Source organism: Moschus berezovskii, chromosome 1 (assembly GCF_049115385.1).
Source record: "Moschus berezovskii isolate FMDL1 chromosome 1, NW_MosBer_1.0, whole genome shotgun sequence".
NCBI classification, from domain to species: domain Eukaryota; kingdom Metazoa; phylum Chordata; class Mammalia; order Artiodactyla; family Moschidae; genus Moschus; species Moschus berezovskii.
This window is the reverse complement of record NC_142460.1, coordinates 96,360,610-96,380,842: the sequence shown is the minus strand read 5'-3', so window position 1 is coordinate 96,380,842 and position 20,233 is coordinate 96,360,610. Positions and strand designations below refer to the sequence as shown.

Sequence of the window (20,233 nt, the reverse complement as noted above, 5' to 3'; positions counted from 1 at the left end):
GGAGAAACCCTCCAGCAAAACCAGAGGACATTCTCCATGTTTCCACTAGAGGGCACGTCTTCCTAATTTTTCTTTAAGGTTGCTGGCCAGGCTTCAAGCTGAAGGATAGATAGAAAGGCCTGAAGGTTGGATATACATTTAAAAAATTCATTCCTGATTGTACTGATATGCTTCCAGAGTGAGTCTGAGATGGATCTGGGTTTCAGAAACAGTGTTCCTTACTGATCACTCCCCAGTGTCCACGTGCTGCTTGCGGTGATTCTTTTGAAATGGTGGAATATCATACAACCACTGATAAATTTCCATAGCTTTAAGATCAACAGGGTATACAGAAGAGAAAGATACTTTACTCTTAAAGTACTCATATGGCGGATGATGAGATGGAGAGATGATGACTTTAGGATATAGAAAAACTTGAATGTGAACCCTAGCTTTGTGACATCTGGATAAAAGTATGGAACTTCTTGAGATTTTAGTTTCCTCATTAAAAAAAAAAAAAAGACGATAATATCGCCTCTTTCACAAGGTTATTATAAGACTTGCCTGCAATAGTTACATAAAGCTCCCAATACAGTTTCTGGAACTTTGCAGATGCTGAGAAATTGCAATTTTCTTTCTAAAATAGCATTCTGTTCACACTTTTCTGGGTCAATTAACATTACTGACTTTTAACTCGCGGGCCTGTGATTTTTTTTTTTTTTTTTTTTTAGGAAATGTTCCAGTATTTGCCTATTTATTCAACCATCTCCCTCTCCCTTTTCTTTTTATTTTTGTTTCCCCATGTTTGTCATGTAATGTGGGTTGAATGAATCAAAGCTCGTAACAACTCTGCCAACTTTTAAGGGACAGAAAAGCATTTTTAATGAAAGTTAGTGCAATGTACCTGGTTGACAGGAGTGACAGATGGGGGGAAATGAGAGAAACAGAAAGACAGGTGTACTGATGGCTCCGTGGGTAAAGAATCCACCTGCAACGCAGGAGACACAGGAAAATGTGGGTTTGATCTCTGGGTCGGGAAGATACCCTGGAGGAGAAAATGGCAACCCAGTCTAGTATTCTTGGCTGAAAAATCCCATGGATAGAGGGAGCCTAGTGTGCTACAGTCCAAAGAGTTGCAAAGAGTCAGACACAACTGAGCAACTAAGCACACACATGCTGATTTTTATGGTCCGTTTCATTTAATACTGTCTTTTTTGTTCTCTGAGAAATTGGTATATGAACAAAATGTAGTGAAATCCTTGATCCTGAACAGATTCTGTCTTATAACCACAGTGGTCCTCTAATGACCACGCAGAAAAAGTATCTGGAGAAATTTACTAAAACAGACTATTGGGCCTCTGCCACCATGGTTTCTGAGTCAGTGGTTCTGGTGGGGACCCCAGAAGGTGCATTTCTAACCATTCCCAGGTGATGCTGATGCTGCTGGTCCCAGATCACACTTTCAGACCTGGTTTAGCAGAGCCACAAAATTTACAATCCACCTGTGAGAAAGAACATGGAATCAGTTTAAGAAACCTAGGCACTAGTCCTGACCTTCCCTTAACTCACTGTGTGGGGAGGGAGGTTCAGAACCTGTCACGTTCATTTGCTTACCTGGAAAGAGGAACCATGTCTCTCTGCCAATGAGATCAAATGAAGGTCAAAAGAAGAAATGAGTAAATTCAAACTTTGAAAAATTGGAAACCACTCTGGAAGAACAACATCATGGATCAACAGTTCAAACAGCCTATGAGTTCATCTGAGATGACAACCTGACTTCCCAGGTGGCTCTAGTGGTAAAGAACCCACCTGTCTACACAGGAGACATAAGAGGCATGGGTTCAATCCCTGGGAAGATCCCCTGGAGGAGGAAATGGCAACTCACTCCAGTATACTTGCCTGGAAAATCCCATGGGCAGAGGAACCTGGCAGGCTACAGTCCCTGCGGTTGCAAAAGAGTGGGACATGACTTAGCACGCAGGCACACCAACCAGATTGCATCAGGGAATGCCCATATTAGGGGGTCTGCAAGGTGTTTCCGGAAGAGATCAGCATTTGAACTGGAAGTCTCCGTAAAGTAGATGGCCCTCCCCAATGTGGGTGGGCAGCATCCAATCTGTTCAGGGCCTGAATAGAACAAAAAGGTGAAGGAAGGAAGAAGTCAGCCCTTTTACCTGCCTCACTTCTTGAGCCAGGATATCTTGTCTTGCCTTCTCCCATCCTCAGGCTGAAATTTACTCCATTAGCTCTCCCCGAGTTCCAGGTCTTCAGACTCAGACTGAGTTACAGCTCCAGCTTTCCTGGTCTCCAGCTTGCAATCAGCAGATAGAATTCTCAGCCTTCGTAATCGCAGGAGCCGATTTCTAATAATAAATCTGGTTTTATATTCTGCTGGTTCTGTTTCTTGGAGAACTCTAATACACAGCCATTACTTTAAAGATTTCTTTAAAAGATTGGAAAGTGAGAGTCCTAGGTTTTAGTCTGGGTTCTGCCTCTGACTTACCCTGGACACACACTTGACCTTTCTGGGTCATAGTTTATCATCCAACAAAAGGTATAGAGATAAGATGATTTCTAAGGTCTTTTTGAATGTAAAAATGCTATGGTCCTAGATGAGAACTTGAGCAGGGACAGGGGCTGGGAGCAGGTAGGTAGGTCTCAATCTAGGGAACAGCATCTCCCCTCCCAGAGCTGAAGGCAAGCTCTTTTATTCCGTCTACATGTATCTACCCAGCAGTAACCTGAGGGCCACATATAAGCATCGCCCACACTTCTGTATAGATCAGCCCCAGAACCTAACGGTGTCACAGCCCTGCTTGTTCTCAGCATGAGCTCTTAAACATTCCAAAACCAAGCTCCACATTGGCTATCATTACTGCAAACAGTATGTTTGTCATCATTAGACCACCAGAGCCCTATGCCATCCATTCAGTTGACAAATGCTTAAGATTCTGGCTCTAAAATGTCTGCGGTATCATGCTCTCCCCACACATCCCATGAGCTTAGGTTCTCATGTCTCTCACAAGGACAATGCTAACGCCTCTTAATTGGACTCCACTCCTCTCCATCATCTCAGCCAAAAGGAGCTCCTTCCAGGGTAGCTCTGACCACTCACATGCTCAAAAGCCTAGAGGGTGACCACCATCCCTGCAGCCAAGGACCCCCACATTCTGAGGTCAACCTCCATTTCAACCTGCATCCTACTGCTCCCTTATGCTCAGTGGCTCCAGCCCCAAAGTGGATCCCTCAAACTCTACTGGTTCCCTAAATATGTCCTTGCTTTCCAGCTCCCAAACCTTTATTCATTCTCTCTTTAGGGCCTGCCATCCTTGCCTTGGATCCATACAGTCAAAGCTATGGCTTTTCCAGTAGTCATGTAGGCATGTGAGAGTTGGACCATAAAGAAGGCTGAGCACCAAAGAGTTGATGCTTTCAAACTGTGTGCTGGAGAAGATTCTTGAGAGTCCCCTGGACAGCAAGGCGATCAAACCAGTCAATCTTAATGGAAATCAACCCTGAATATTCATAGGAAGGACTGATGCTGAAGCTCTAATACTTTGGCCACCTGATGCAAAGAGCCGAATCACTGGAAAAGACCCTGATGCTGGGCAGGAGGAAAAAGAAGCAACGGAGGATGAGATGGTTGGATGGCATTACCAACTTAATGGACATGAGTTTGAACAAACCCCAAGAGATAGTGAAGGACAGAGAAACCTGGCGTGCTGCAGTCCATGGGGTCGCAGAGTCGAATATGACTTAGCAACTAAACAACAACAACATCCTTGCCTATAGAAATTTCACCAACTCCATCTGAAAGCTTTTGCCTCCTAACCTTCACAGTCACACATATGATTTCCTTTCTTTCTTTGTACAGTCTTTTGATTACTCTGTTTTATGAGATTTATGTGGTGCCTCACATCACAGCCATCATTCCCAAATTTCACACAAGACCATAAGTTTTTTGAGGACTCACTCATGTCCACCTGAGTCCTGTGTTTAAGCTACTGACATCTAGGAATAGTCAAGCCTGATACAGAATGTGTCTCTGTGATATAAAACAGCTCATACACAACTGGCAGATAGTGAAATTGTGTCAGCACAATAAAGTTACTGTTAGTTCACATGAATTTTCCAAGAATATTAATATTTTGCAGAACTAAGGAACAGCCAAACAAAACATACTCAAACACGGCAGAATGCATCAATCCACGGAGCTAATGGCACTCAAATTCTTCTGGACTCAAATTGACATGTGATCTGTCATGGAAATACTTTTCTTTTTATTGTTTTCTATGATGTTAGTGCATTTTATCTTTGTCTACAAAATTCAACATTTATCCTTTTTTCTAAAACCCTTTTCATAAAGCCACCTTCAACTTTTTTTCAAAGGTTAAACTCCTATACTAGAGTGATTTTTTTTCTTCTTTTTTCAGTACTGCTATAGCTTTTGTTAACTTCTTGGTTACAAGGTCAACTAGGTTTGGGGTGATCTGCTCCTAACCTTGTTTTCCCTATAAACCCTGCTGTTTTCAGAATGCAACTTCAGAGAACATGAGGATTTCACAGACTGTGTACACTGCACGGTTACATAAATGGCTAGAGTATTACTCAGCCAAGGACAGAAGTTCAGTCGGCTGGTCGGAGGATAGCAATGTTTTACCAAGTCCCTCAATACAAGTCCCTTGGGTGTCAACGGTTCAGGCCAGCTGCGGACGACCTGCTAATCAGAGAGGTGGGGGTGGCACTCTTTTGCTGGAACCTGGGCATGAAGATACTCTTGAGGACAACAGAGCTGACCTGCACGAACACTAGAACACAAGTGACTCATGCTTTTCCTGGAGAGCTGAGCATGTCTGAAGACGGCTGGTGCCAGAGATCCCCAGGCTTCTGAGTAGGGAGAGGACACCTCAGGGCAAAGGCATAGAAAGTGGGAAGAGAAAAGGAGATAAAAGAGAGGTGGGAATCAATGTTTAGGAGGGTCTGCTATAAACCAGACAAATGTACTTATACACAAAATCTTTCAGTCTGACATCCGATCCTCAAATCGCAAAAAGAAAGTCAGGTTCAGGGCTTAACGGTGTGCTGTAGTGACTAACACAAAGTTGCCCAAGCCCCATATATGCGCTTTTCACGGCAACGGTGGCTTCCAAATGGAGCGCCTCCAGCTCCTCTTAGGCTCCATAGTGAGTGGAGGGTGGGGGCGGGTGACCTGTAAGGCGACACTGCATGTGTGAGGGATGGGCAGTCGCTGGGCTTCCCATCCCCACTTGAATCACTTTTATGTATTTTACATATTGGGCTTCCTGATGCTTCTAGGTAAAGTAAGAGTCCTACAGTTTTAAAAGGGAGAAACAAAAAGCATTGAAAATCATTGCATCCTATCAAGCTGGCTATTTCCCAATTCTGCCTGAGGCTGGCCTTCAGCAGGAAAGTAAATCAGTTGCTTACAAAAGATCTAGTCTATACAGAACGCTATTGAGGGGTGGGGGCAGGGGTGGTCCCTCAAATCCCCTGCTCTAATCAATCCAAAGCTCCAGAAGGACTTCACTTTATGGCAACTTTACTCGCTCATTTGACCCTCCCCATTTCCAGGTGTTCCAGGCAGGCTGGGGGCTGGCAGGAGGGCAGGAGCCTGGAACACGGATGCTCACGTCAGCACCCTGGGGAAAAGCTGGGATCTGAACCCCTGGGGTCTAGTCTGAGGGAGTCTGAGCAGGACACCCGGGCCAGTCCCGGTGCTCCCTAAGAGAGCTCGATTCATAGCCCTCAAGAGAGTTGGTCAAACAGGCTGTTCTTTAATGTTCTTTCTGACTAAAAGGAGTGGTTGTATCTGAGCTGAGGGAAAGGACGAGAGGTTTTAAGAGTAAGTTTGCAGCAAGCAAATGCACATAAAGGATGGAAGGCTAATGGGTGCCGCTGGGTATACAGCGCAGGCCCCATGGACACGCGCAGAGGCAAACGCAGACCTTTGGGATGGGCTGTTTCTCTAAAACTCATGAATACTAAGGAACAGATGGGAAAAAAGAAAGCGAAGACGTGATGAGTACTGCTGTAACTGAAGCAGAATGGAACAGAACACATCTATCTTTAATTCCCCCCAAGACAATAAGGCCTACAACATACAAGTTTGTTTCAGATCTCTCCAAGTCCAGTGGGCTTTTCTGGTGGCTCAGTGGTAGAGAGTCCACCTGCCAGTGCAGGAGACTCAGGTTTGATCCCTGGGTCGAGAAGATCCCCCTCCAGGATTCTTGCCTGGAGAATCCCATGGACAGAGCGGCCTGGTGGGCTACAGTCCATGGGGTTGCAGAGACTTAGTGACTAAGCAGCAACACGACTCCAAGTCCGGCGGGGAAGCTCCGAGCTTCAGGGAAAGGATGTGTGGGGAAGTTTCTTTCAAGTGGTGAGAAAGAAAAGAACGGGTGCCGGATTTACAGCCAGTCTCTGGGCAATGACTGATTTGTCACCTTCTCCTGATATTGATTCTCGCCTCAGACAGATGACAAGTGACTGCAGATGAAAGCACGCAGACGCTCAACTGGCGTCTGAAAACTTCCCCAGCATCCTGCCCTCCTGGCTGCAAAGGCCCATCCTCTTCCCCTATGGGGCAGCTGAGGTGGCCTCAACTGCGCACACCTGCGGGTACCACCCCTGGGTACCTATGCTGCAGCCTTGCCACCTGTTTTCCATTCCCAGAAATCTATTTAAAACAGACACACACTGAGGAGTATGCCATGATGCCCCCTTCAAATAACAATGTACCTGTCACTGATGTGAAAACTCTCCTTGATGTGGCTGTCTTCCAGATATTGCTAATGCCTGCATCCAACCACTTTTAGTTACAGAGCTCATTTAGTGAGCATCTACTTTGAGCCAAGGATTTTCAATGTATTACCATTCATCTTTATGCTGCCACTGAGTGGTTATGAAGAAATGGAGACTTGTGAGGTTAAATAATTGCCCAAGGTCACATGGTCTGTGGATCTGATCTTTGAACCCAGGTGTCTGATTCAGAAGAGAGTTGACTTGGGAATTCTCTGGCAGTCCAGCAGTTAGAACTCTGTGCTTCCACTGAGGCATGGGGCATAGGTTCATTCCTTGTCAGGGGGCATGGGATCCCTACATGCTGAGTGGTGTCACCAAACTCATATATATAATATTTTGTAAAAAGAGGAAGACAGCTGACTTACAAACATGTCACACAGGTCGGTGGGAACGACTAACCACATCCCATTTCCCCCCATCTCCTCCTGTTCTTAAGCTCCTTCTCACAACTCCAGGGACATGACAAGGGAACTGAAGCTTTCAAACACAAGGGGGTGCAGAAATGAAAGAAGCTGGGAAGTCTAGGGGCAGACCAGAAGAACTGAACCTAGAGACAGATATTCAGGCCTGGATTTTCTCTTTTCCTTCTCCTCTTGCCTGAAATTCTACCCATTAGGTTTACTCTCACAATTAAAAAGAGAACATGGAAATTGCTTCTTGGACATTAAGGTGCTAATTACCATTTCCTCCTTAGTATATAAAAGTGTTCGATAGAAGTGAGACATTCCCAGGGCAGTGGAGACCACCTGCCTGGCTGGAAAGGGAGACCGGGCTCAGAGTATACTGCGGTTTGCGCTGGAAGGCCCTGAGGGCAGACACCAGAGACAGGGAGGCCTCCCAAGGCCAGATCGAGAAAATGATGCACCAGTTTCAAAACTGCTCCCCTTCCTTCCTTCTACACGGACTCCTACCCACAGCTCAGACTAGGAAGACAAGTTTTAGGGCTCAGCTGATGACTGAGTTAAAAGGGCACCGGTGAATCAAAGCATTATTGGTTTTTTTTTTTTTTAATACAAGGAAATATGTGATATGATTGAAACAAACATATATTCATCATATTCCTAAATGTGAGGCCACCAAGAGACATTATTCCCAGCAAGTTATATAGATGCTAATTACATGAGCACAAACCAGCTTAATAGTCAACCCAAAGGAAAATGGGGAGTGAGGGAATCTGCTTAGATTCTTCACTCCTACAGAAGTTGTTTTTGAATGTGGTTGAAGAGGAGAGCCTGTGAAACCCTGGAGAGTGACTCTTACAGTTTCACTTTAATTATCCATTTCTCCTCAAAATAAGATGCAATGAAAAAAAAGTAATATTAGTTCATTTCAGACCCCGATTTTTATAAGCATGGTGAGATAGAATTCATTATTAAAACTAGATCTTGCCAACTAACTTTATTACTTTTGTGCTTTTTAAACATCTACCTAGAAGTTATTCAGCAGACACAATAGCAAATGTAAATCACTGGTTTTGTGAAGTGTAAAGTCCAATATCAAGTAACCAGGAGGGAGCATGAGATCCAAAAGGATGAAGAGGACCAGAAAAGTAAAGAGCCTGACCTATTCTTATTGAGCTGGTGATGCTACCTGCAGCCACTGGCAGACCATTTTATCTTTCATGGTTTTGCTTCTCTGTGTGCAAATGAGAAGGAAGCATTCATCACTCATATTCATCCATCACAAAAGTGCCAGGGTCCTTAGAGCATCTAGTCTCACCACTTCATTTTCCAGATGACAACACTTAGAGATGAGAAAGCCAAAGCTATGCTGCCCATGGTTAAAATCCACAAAGTTAGTGAGTGTCAGCGCTCCGACCAGATCAAGGTCTCCTATTTCTTAGACCAGCACTGACATGCTGGTGTAAGAGTCAAGTTAGACCACACAGAAGTGCTGAGAAGGGCTATAAATGCACAAGTCTAAATCCTTTACAGGACAGCCTGATCATCACACTAACACCAATAATCAGTTAGCATCCAGTTTTTCTAGTTTCTCCTAAACAGGTATGACGGAAGGTTACAATATGATAAAAGTCATTTTTGACACACTTAGAAGCCACTCCTAGTATTCAAAAGTTAAACTTGTATTTTTAAAACATTATTTTCACATTGAATATTCTGAGTTCTCTATTTATAGGCAGATGTAACCAGACACATTCGAATTCTTTTTTAAAAAAATCAAGTTTACCTGCAAAGAAATTGTTTAGAAAAGATTTAATTTTAATTAATGCCATACAAAAATGAATCCAATCTGCTTTAAAAACATTGAGTCTGTAATAGATGTCTGATAATCTCTAAAATGACTTGTAGCTGGAGGATTCCTAAGTGGGTATAATCACAGCTTAACAAAATGCATCTCTCCAAGATAAAGAGTACTTCTGGCTGAGAGCTGAAGGAACAGAAAAAGGTTACCCATGGCTGGCTGGACTTCAAGATTCACATATCTGTACATAAAAGGTTAATTTCGAAAGTTCAACACTTTTGCCAACCCATTTTATTCAAGTCCATTTCTGCTTTTAAATGAAAGTAACATTAAAAGACGCTCAGTTGCATCTGACTCTGCAATCTCATGGATTATAGCCTGCCAGGCTCCTCTGTCCACAGGATTATGCCAGTAAGAATACTGGAGTGGGTGGCCATGCCTTTCTCCAGGGGATCTTCCCAACACAGTGATCAAACCTGGGTCTCCTGCATTGGTAGGTGGATTCTTTATCACTGAGCCACCTGGGAAACCAGAATTAAAAAGGCTGAGAAAGTATAACAGTTGCGGAAGTAATCACTGACTCCTATGTTAAAGCATATGTTAAAGCATAACAAAAACATTTCTACTAGAAGGACATCTTGCAGAGAGCCTAATGACCTTTAGGGCAGAAAGCCCTGGGAGGTACACAGAGGAAAGTCCATCCAAACATTCTTCCTCCCAATCTTCACCTTGTTTCAAGGAGCAACTTAAAATAGTACATCCTCTGAGCAGCTTTCCTGGATTCCCTCTGGTTACTACCATGTGCTGCCCTGAGCTTTTCCCTGAATACATTCTGCTTAGTTATCCAGCTCCCAATTAGAATGTCAGCTCCTGAGGGTAGGGGGCTGGTGGTGTTCTAGCCTACTCCCTTCTTTATTTCTAGTGCCCAGCACAGTAACTGGCCAGAGCAAACATCCAACTGCCTATTGAATGAGTGGAAACAATGAATGGGGAGAACAGAGGCTTGGATGAATGTGTGTGGGGGGAACGCAATTCATTTCAGACAAATTCTCTTGCCAGGCAAGTAAAAACACAGAGCATAGAAGAGACCTCAGAGATCATCTGGCCCAACCCCCTCATTTTCCAGAAGCCAAGTAATCTCGGCATAATACTGCATGAAATACCAGTGAATATTTCAGAAAACATGTGAAAGAATATTAGGAAAAGCAAACAAGCTAATAAACCAAGATACCAACCCACACAATCTGCAAGCAGAATTTAAATAATCAAAATGTTCACAGCACTAATTTTATTTGGCTTTTCATCAGTGCCTTCAAAAGTGTCCACTTATTACCCAGCAGTGTCAAGTCTCTGTCATTCAGGCTCAATTACTTAGTATGTAGATCAGGCAAGATTCTCCCTTCCTCTCCTGCCAGTGTTTCTCCAGCTTTTCAATGCTCATTAGCACCTCCAACAGAAGGCTGAGGAAATGAAACTCCAATTTATCAATGTCAACTGTTGAACCAGCAAATTGCTGGTTCCCGCCCCCACATGCAAGTGTTTGGACAATTCTGAATCAACAAGATGTTGGCAGCTGTGTTCCTATGGTTCAGTAATTGCATTGTTTCCTACTGTGCTTTAGGGGTTGTGAAATGAATTTATTAAATAATCTACACAAAGGGAACATGGTATGGGCTAGTGGAAACAGCTCTGAGCAGGTGTTAGGAGACTATTCCACTTTGACCACTAGCCTTGACGTCAGTTTTTCTAGTCCTCAGGCTCCTAACTACCTAAGAGCATAATTCTGCCCTAAGCAGCAGATAAATCTCTGGCACCTAAACCATTGTCTTATGGTGCTTGACAGAATGCACTGCTGCTGCTGCTGCTGCGTCGCTTCAGTTGTGTCCGACTCTGTGTGACCACACAGACGTTAGCCCAACAGGCTCCCCTGTCCCTAGGATTTTCCAGGCAGAACACAGGAGTGGGTTGCCATTTCCTTCTCCAATGCATGACCAAAGTGAAAAGTGAAAGTGAAGTCACTCAGTCGTGTCTGACTCTTAGCGACCCCATGGACTGCAGCCCACCAGGCTCCTTCATCCATGGGATTTTCCAGGCAAGAGTACTGGAGTGGGTTGCCACTGCCTTCTCCGACAGAATGCGCTAGAATCTGTAATTGACCACTTCATACTGGAAGACAACGGTTATGAAAAGAAAATTTAGTCCACACACATGAAGTATATAATGGAAGGGATTTAAACATACCTAGTATAGAAACCAATACTAGTGTGTTTGGTAAGCTTGCCAGTTGGTGTTTTGCTAGCTGTCTTGGGCTATTAAAACCAGTCAGTGTTTTGCACATCTGGCTGTGTGACAAAATGAGATTTTTAAATGAAGATGAGAAACACTTGGTACATTATTACAACTGTAAAAGAGGAAAAACAAGTAAGTTTAATAAAATCAACCCTAAGCCTCATTGACCTTATTTTCGTTAGTGTTAAACCAGACTCTCAAATCTCAGAAGGCAAAAGGATTTGGGAACATCCCCAAAGAGCCTCTCTGCTGAGGGGTGGAAGGAAGAGTCTGCTCACTCGGCTGTGTCTGACTCTTTGTGACCCCATGGACTGTAGACTGCCAGGTCCCTGTGTCCATGGGATTTCCCGGGCAAGATTACTGGAGTGGGGTGCCATTTCCTACTCCAGGGGGTCTTTCTGACTCGGGTTGAACCCGCGTCTCTTGCATTTCCTGCATTGACAGGCAGATTCTTTACCACTGTGCTACCTGGGAAGCCCAGGAAGGAGAGTCTCACTGGGCCCTAAACAGCTCAGGGTCTTTTCGGTTGTTGGCATATTTTTTTTTCCTGGATAATAGTGATGTAAATGATGATAAGACTGGGAAAAAATATCTTCCCTCCAACTGGGAGTTTGGCGCTCATTCAGGGCCAATTGTTTCCAATCATTTTCCATCCCTTCTTAAAAAGCAAAAAAGTTCAAGTAAGGTGGCTTTCTCTCAAACTAAGAAGCAAAATTCCACTCCCTTCCAAATGCTGTAATTAATTATTTTATAAATAGGACTGGATTCAGGTCTACAATAGTTTAATAAAGTCTATATGTAGCCCAATGGTTCTGGCCAGGCGGCATAATGGCTGACACATCATTACCCCAGGTTTGATCATCTCCACAATGGGTGTCATGATTGTTAATGTGTGTCACACACAAATCCATGGCTGCCACACTGACGTCTATCACAGCTGGGCTAGGTATTTTATTTCCCAATCTCCTATCTGTACTTTGCAGAAACTGTGAGAGGTAGGTACTAGGATCACTATTTTGCAGACAGAAAAGTAGTAACTCAAGGGCATGAAGTTAGGAAGAGATTTAGGAACTCAAACCAGGACTGGCTCACTCCAAATCTCACCAGCTTTCTACAACAAGATGTTGGTGTGAATCTCTGCGATAATTTGTTCTTTCTAGACTGGATGACAAGTCCTACAAGGCACTCTTCCAAATAAATTAATGGTCCTACACTGAGGCTTTTCTTCCCAACAGTCAATGGAATATGTGCATAGAAGTTCGTCACTGGAGCTTTCTGTGCTTTGGTTTTGGCTGAATGCTAATTTACTCTCTAATGAGGAGTCCAATAGCCAAACTGCAGGTCAACAGTCTGAGGAGCAGCACAATAGAGTGTGAGTTTTAAAAAGCCACCCATGGAGCTGTCTTCAGAGTTGAGGATCAACATTTAGTTCTCCCTGGAAGGCTCCGTGGACTGAGACAGGAAGCCAGGGTTCCAGCTTATTTCTGCCTCAGGACTGGGGCTGAGAAACCTGTACTGCCAACTCACAACCACTATGGCGATTCATTCCCTCATCTGGGGCCTGCTTCCCATCTGGAAAATGGGGACTTTGGACCAGTTGATGTATTTTTTAAAGTCCTATCTCCTGAGGTAAGACTTATATACAATCAAATCCACCCCTTTGAAAGATACAGTTTGATGAGCCTGACAGAAGTACACAGTTTTATAACTAGAGCCACAATTAAGGCACAGAAAGATTTCCATCATCCCCCAAAATGTCCTCATGGCCTTTTGCAGTCAGTCCCCTTCCCAAGCCCCAGGCAATCTCTGATCTGCTTTGTATCCCTATAGTTTTATCATTTCCTGAAAACCACACAGGTGAAAAAGTATGTAGCCTTCTATGGCTAGGTTCTTTCACTTAGTAATAGCATGGAATTAATATTCATTCATGCTGTTGAACTCATCAAATCAATAGCTGACTTCTTATTGTTGAGCAGGATTTCCCCGTTTGGATATGATACATTCTGTCCATCTACTCACCAGTTGACGCTCAGTTTGGGTGTGTCTACTTTTTCCCTAATGTGAATAAAATTGTAGGCCTTTGTGTGAAAATAAATTCCATTTCTCTTAGATAAATACCTACTTAATGGGAGTATGATGGCTGAGCCATTTGTTAAGTGTGGGGCGTGTGTGTTTAACTTTCTAATAATGTGTGTCTCACTGTTTTCCCAGTGGCTGTGCCATTCTGCATTTGCACCAGCCATATATGGACTGGTTGCTATTTAAAGGGTAGCCTCAGATAATGACTGTGATGCTTATCAATGTCCCATGAATGCACTGACTCTTTTGGAGCAGAGGTCCCATGAAATGCATCTCGGTGGCCTTCATAGCACCAAAGACAGATGCGAAGTAAGAGAATGCACTCGATGCTGGGAGCCCTTTCCAGCTTTGACGGGGCTATCATTCTCTTTTCCCTTCTCTAGACATCTTGTTCGGTGACAGTGAACACTAAACACTTGCTTTAGGCTGAAATCAGTCTAGAAAGGCCTCCAAAACTGTGGAAACAAAACTGCAAAAATCAGCCTAGAAAGGCCTGCAAAACTTCAAAACACACCTGCTGGCTGTGTAAGGTATAAAGGCTTTCACCTCCCACAGGCTTGACTTCCTCTTCTGCAAACTGGAGGTGATCATTACCTTCCATGAAGTTTGTTGGAAGATTAAGTGATGCCATGATATGTGCTCAACACACAGTAAGTGTCCAGTAAATAGCAATTTTTACCTTCGAAAGTTATAAACTGGCATGGCTGATAAAGAAATGGGAGGTGATAAACTGGACCTCCTTCCAAAGGTCCCCAACAACAGTTAGAAATGTGAAAATGGAGTGTCCTGTTTTTCACTGCAAAGACCTCACCATGTTTTCCGGATAAGATTTAAAAGGGTCATAGAGTTCCCTCTCCACGTGTTAGGTTGCTGCATTCATACCTCTCCTTATTTATACTGAATATACTTTCACTACTACATGTGTGCTAAACACATACATAGAGAGCCACATACATACATAGTGAGAAATGAACAAAAGAAACACAGGTCGTCTCTTGTTGAGCTTACAGTCTAACACATTCCTCTTAACTGATGTGTAGGAAGACACAGGACAAAAGTTTCGCCATGGGCAAAGAGGCAGAGCTTTCCAGATCTCCGCCAAGCAGCTTAAAGTGTGGCAGCATTGATGGGATTGCTTCAACTCTAATTTTCATTTTATTCAGGGAAATATACTGTAGGGTCTAGAGTTTTCCTGAATGCTAATGTGTGTGTTTTAAAGAGGGAGAGAGGAGAGAGGCAAGCAAGGAGGATGGGGAATCCACTGATGGACATCTGAGCTCTGAATAATGCATTGACACGTTTCATTTTAAGCACTGTTTGTTTTCCACCCCCACCCCCCAATGCCCTGCAAACTAATTGTCTGGATGTTTTGAGCACCCAGCAAGCTGCCTGCCTAATGATGCCTGGGCTCTTAACAGCCTCATGCCTCTCTTTCCTTTAACCAACGTAGTGAAGGGCTGGTTTCCCTAGTCCCTTCCCCCAAACCATTAAGTCTCTCAGCCAAAATAAGAAGGGAGGCAAGTCCCTTTGAGAGAGAGGAGCTATGGTTGCTGGGCAGCCCTGTAGGAGGCCTGCCGGGACTCAGTTCACTTTCCTACTAAGAAAGTCCTTCATGAACCAGGAGCCTAAGGCATCATGGGAGCTCGTTAGAATGCACTCTCTGGCTGGACACTAGACATACTGAGTCAGGGGACCCCAGGAGTGTGCAGGCACATTAAAATTTCAGAAGTGCTAGAATGGGATATAAATCCCAGAGTTTTCATTCCATTTTAAGAATCTGACCCTAGTATATGAGATGGTCAAGTGAACTGGGACAAAATTACGTTGGAAAGGCAGTGTGGTGTGAATAAAAGCTAGCTCCGATGATCTTCACCTTCTGATAGTCACACCCTGTGTAGTTCCTGCCCACACTGAATCAGGGTCGGTCTACAGCAAATCGAATGTGTAGAAGTGACAGCATGAGGCTTATAGGGCGAGGTCATAATAGGCACTGCAGACTTTCCTGGCATCACTTGCTTGTGACAGGGGTGGGGAGGGCATCACTACGCTGGGGGTTCTTTAAAGAGCTTGCGGAGAGGCCCACACGGAGGTACACTGGGGCCTCCCAGCACCATCTGCCAGTCATGTGAGCAAGTCAGCTCATAGGTGTAACCTCCAAGCCCAGCCAAGCTTTCAGGTGACTACAGATCCAGTCAACACCTACCCGCTACTTCATGAAAGACCACAAGCCAGAACCACCCAGTTAAGCCACTCCCAAACACCTGAGTCCAAGACACTTTGTGAGCAAATCAATGTTTAATTGTATTTTAACCCATTGAGGGCTTCCCAGGTGGTGCAATGGTAAAGAATCTGCCTGCCAATGCAGGCAACAAGGGTTCAATCCCTGGGTGGGGAAGATCCCCTGGAGAAGGAAATGGCAACTCAATCCAGTATTCTTGCCTGGAAAATCCCATGGCCAGAGGAGCCTGACAGGCTACAGTCCATGGGGTCACAAAGAGACAGACACGACTGAGCATGCATATGGTATGAACCCACTGAGTTCTGGGGTACTGATTATTCAGTAACAAATAAGTAGAATGAGGACAGAGGGCTGGAGAAGGCTGGGTCTGAGACTAGGCTCCCCCAACTAGGAGTGGTTTTCCATCACCTCTTCACCTTCTTCATGCCTCAGATGCCCCATTTATGAAAGGAACAAACACAGTTCACGCAATCTTCAACCCCTTTGAATATACAGATGCACCATTACCATTATAGATCACTAAGAAAAGGGTATCATAAAATTCATACATCACTGGTTCTCAGATGCCTACAAACTTTAGAGACTAAAATTGTGGGAAGATGTGCATCTTAAAGTCGATGGAATACAGGATGGTGTTTGTTCTGCTCACTGTGTGAAGATGGTAGGAGGATCAACAGTACAACAGATGCAGAGGGAACTGATGGGCAGCATTCTGAAGCATCCGTGCTTGAGAAAGGGAAATGACGCTATGGTTCCAGACCAGCTAATTAAATGGGCTCTGCTGGGCTTCATCATTTCATTTTTAATGCTCTTGCCTCAGGCTCCTATCACAATTTATGCTCAAAATGACTTCTACAAAGCCCAACTGAGAGGGAAAAACAGTCAAGGAAACCATCTATGGCAGTGCTCCCTAAACTTCCTGGAGCATAAGAAACGACTTATTGCATTTGTTAAATATACACCCAGGCCCTTTGCTAGAGACTTTGATTCAGTAAATCTGGGGTGGGCACTGGAATCTATATTTTAACAAGGGCCCCAGGCAGTTCTTATGAACACACAAGATTTAAAACACTGATCAAAACGAGATAATATCCACCCACTTACTAGTATTTTTTTCTTGAACCAAAGTATAACAGGAAAGTACAAGTCTGGAATGCCTTAGCTATGTCCCCTGGCCAAAAAAAAAAAAAAGCCTTTGACTTAGCATAAGGGTTTATTGAAGGTAAAAAAAAAAAAAACAACTATCTTACCAAGGAGTTTGCCATTGTTGGAAAACTTACTGAAGTCATGGAAATGTATACTGTTCAATGCTATAATGTAAAAATTTGCATAATATTAGAGGAAATATATTAAAGGATGTATCTCCTGCAGGCTGACTGGTTTCTTTAAAAAAAAAAACTGAGGTACAGTTAATGTATAATATTATGTAAGTTTCAGATGTATATCCGTGCTTCACAACTTTTACAGGTTATACTCCATTTATGTGCATACGGTGCTAAGTTGCTTCAGTTGTTTACAACTCTTTGCGATCCTCCTAGGTCCATGGGCTTCTCCAAGCAAGAATACTGGAGTGGGTTGCCATTTCCTCCTCCAGGGATCTTCCTGATGCAGAGATAGAATCAGCGGCTCCTGCACTGCAAGCGGATTCTTCACTGCTGAGCCACAGGGGAAGCCCTATATTCCACTTATACTTATTATAAAATATTATCTATATTCCCTGTACTGTTCAATATATCCTTATAGCTTATTTTATACATAGTAGTTTGTGACCTGTTTCCTTTTCTTTTTTTTTCAATTACTCAGCAAAATTACTAAGCAACCATATTTTCCTTTTTTTGCTTAGACTACCAGGAATCTTTCACCTAAAATTCATGCCCCTAAATGAAACCAATATTAACAATAATATTTTTGATAGTTGCTGCTGTACAAAGCTTGTGAGGTTTTGGCTTTGTTGTGTATTTTAATGCCCATGTTATAGTCAAGTGCATTTTCTTAAGATTTTCAAATCTTTTTGGAAGAAGGCAAGAAACAGATTTTAAAATCAATACTATTTGTTTTTGTTTTGTTCTGTTTCTAATCACGTTAAGACTAAACAACAACCAACCAGTTTCCAGCAACTCTTCACCAAGTTACGTGGGTTGTCTCCTCTCATGCCAATCCCTTGGCCAGCTTTTTAAAAATATTATAGGAACGTTAACCCCATGTTGGCGAGGAAACTCGATTTCTGTTCAAGCCAAATACTTATGAGAATAAACAGAAAATAATTTTAGAGCAGCTTCTCAAAAGCTTCTTCTTGTCTCTATCTGGTGCATAACATCATTTTCTGACAATCTGACCCAACTATGGCAGCTAAGTGAGGTCATTAAAATCTTTCCCTGTAAGAACCAAAAAACACCACCTTCCACTTCATTTTTCAACATCTTACTCATGTGTTTGCAGTTTTGCAACAGAATTTCATCCTTGACCTGAACTTCTAAATATCTCACAAATAATAATTAAGTCACTAGAACCCTGCTGTGTAAAGGTCATTTTCTGACAGATGGGATACCAACACAGAACACAGAAATTGTTTCTCCTCTTCCGCAGGCTTACAGAGCAAGACAACGCAGGGCAAGGATTTTCTTAATCAGCATGGAGTACGTACACAGCAAGTGCTTGGTCAGTCTGTATGAGTGAAAGAATTTAGCTCAGGACCTCTGTGGTCCCTCAGAGTCTCTGATTGAAATTCAGTCATTATGCAAGTAAGAACATCAGGCCCAAAGAACTGATCTTTCCCAAAGTTACACCAAAAAGGGAAGGGAAGCAAGACAGACAAAAATCCAAATTCTCTCTTTCCCCACCCACTGATTCTACTTGACTTGACCTCTCACACAACTTCTGACTTCTCTGTCAGATCCTTGTCTTACGTTACCACTTCTTGGACCTTCCAATTTAGTTAAACATCTCCTTTGTTTCTCAACTCAGAATCAAGTTCTCTGGGAGAAACCTTCCAGTCTGGGGCAGGCACCTTCATTACCTGCTCCCACACCTCCTTGATTCATATTCCTTGGAGAGAATGTATCCTAGCTTGCAACTGTATTTTCAAAAATGAAATTATTTCATGAAGGTCCAGCTTTCTCACTAAACTCCCTGAGAGTTGAAACATACACATGTTGCTGTCATTCACTTCTATGCTCCTAGTGCAGGAAGTCTCACTCAACTGATTATTTGTTGAACGAATACATTATTTTAAAACTCTCCAAAAATAAGGAGTGGGTCAGTGGTACAAATATTCTGTCTCATGAATAGGAGAGATACAATAAAAGCAGCAAATCACTCCAGTATAATATTTAAAGATATCTCTATTTTTGCATTGAGATAAATCACTCTATAAATAACATGTAACGATGCTTAAACTCAGATAGCCCTGTTTCAGACTCTGGGAAAAGTCGGGGCAGACTTCCTCTTTCAGTGGGTTCAACAAGGAAATGTTTATTATTTTAGCATGAGACTAAGACAAACTGGGACCACTATGCTCACAGAATTTCACAGGCTAGTCTGAAATTTCTGAATTATGTAGGCAACTTTTCTGCAACTGTTATGCAGACAACTATTTCAGGCAGAGGATACTTGAGAGGATTATTCTTACTCAATTTGCCTCTGTATCTTTAAAAAGTTTCATAAAAGCATGTAGCAATATTTGCAAATTTTATTCCACTTAATCCAGAGAAAGGGCCAGGTCACTTCTCTGATCCACAATTCGCTTACAGATTCCAAAAAGAAATGACAATAATTTGATGTCATTGCTTAGAACATTTTAACAATCTGTTGGGTCTAAAACTGTTCAATTCGGTATCAAAGATTGTTTCCAATTCTAACTCTGAAATTAAACTTAAAAAGTAAATGGCTCACGACTGTTTCTTTTTTCCACCTGTTTAAATATAACAAAACTTTCGTCAGTCTGAGGGTTTACTAGCCTTGATCCTACAGCTCATGGGGAGAAACCTGCCCTTCTTTGGAGGACCAAGAACAGAGTGTTAAGAAAAGCCCTCCCCTGGACAGAAAGCTTTTGATTACAGCATGTCACTATTTGGGGAACGGTCTCAGCACATTGCCTATGAAGCACCATTATATCTTCTCCTTCTTGGAGCTTGAAAAAATGTCCTACCACTCCTAAGTCGGGGTATCTCAGAGGTGCTGGAGTGAGGCAACAGTGATGTCAGAGAGTATGCTTAGATGCTCTGATTTGGCTTTGAGTAGACAGAGTGAAAGTGGAGTGAAAGTCGCTCAGTCGTGTCCGACTCTTTGCGACCCCATGGGCTATACAGTCCATGGAATTCTCCAGGCCAGAATACTGGACAGAACTGGGTTATAAATCAAGAGAACCAATTATAAACATAGCACCATCCTTCCCTGGACCTCAGCCTCCTCTATTATTAAAGAAGGGGCATTACTCAAAGGTCTTGTTCATCACTAGCATCCATTAACTCTGACTCTACTGAGACACATAGAAAATCTCAGAGCCTGTTTCTGGGAAAGCAGAGAAAGGACCAGATATCTTGAGGGAGTTTACTGTCTGTTCTGCTTTTGCTATAGAGGCCCATGGGTGCCCTGCACCCCCTGCCCTCAGGCCATTGCTTCACA

At 43.1% G+C, this 20,233-nt stretch overlaps 1 protein-coding gene across 1 annotated transcript in view; it reads right to left on the bottom strand.

Annotated features, from left to right (window-relative positions):
* MB21D2 (Mab-21 domain containing 2) overlaps positions 1 to 20,233 on the bottom strand; it is a 124,313-nt gene that overhangs the window by 24,102 nt on the left and 79,978 nt on the right. The gene's annotated exons all lie outside the window — the stretch shown is intronic.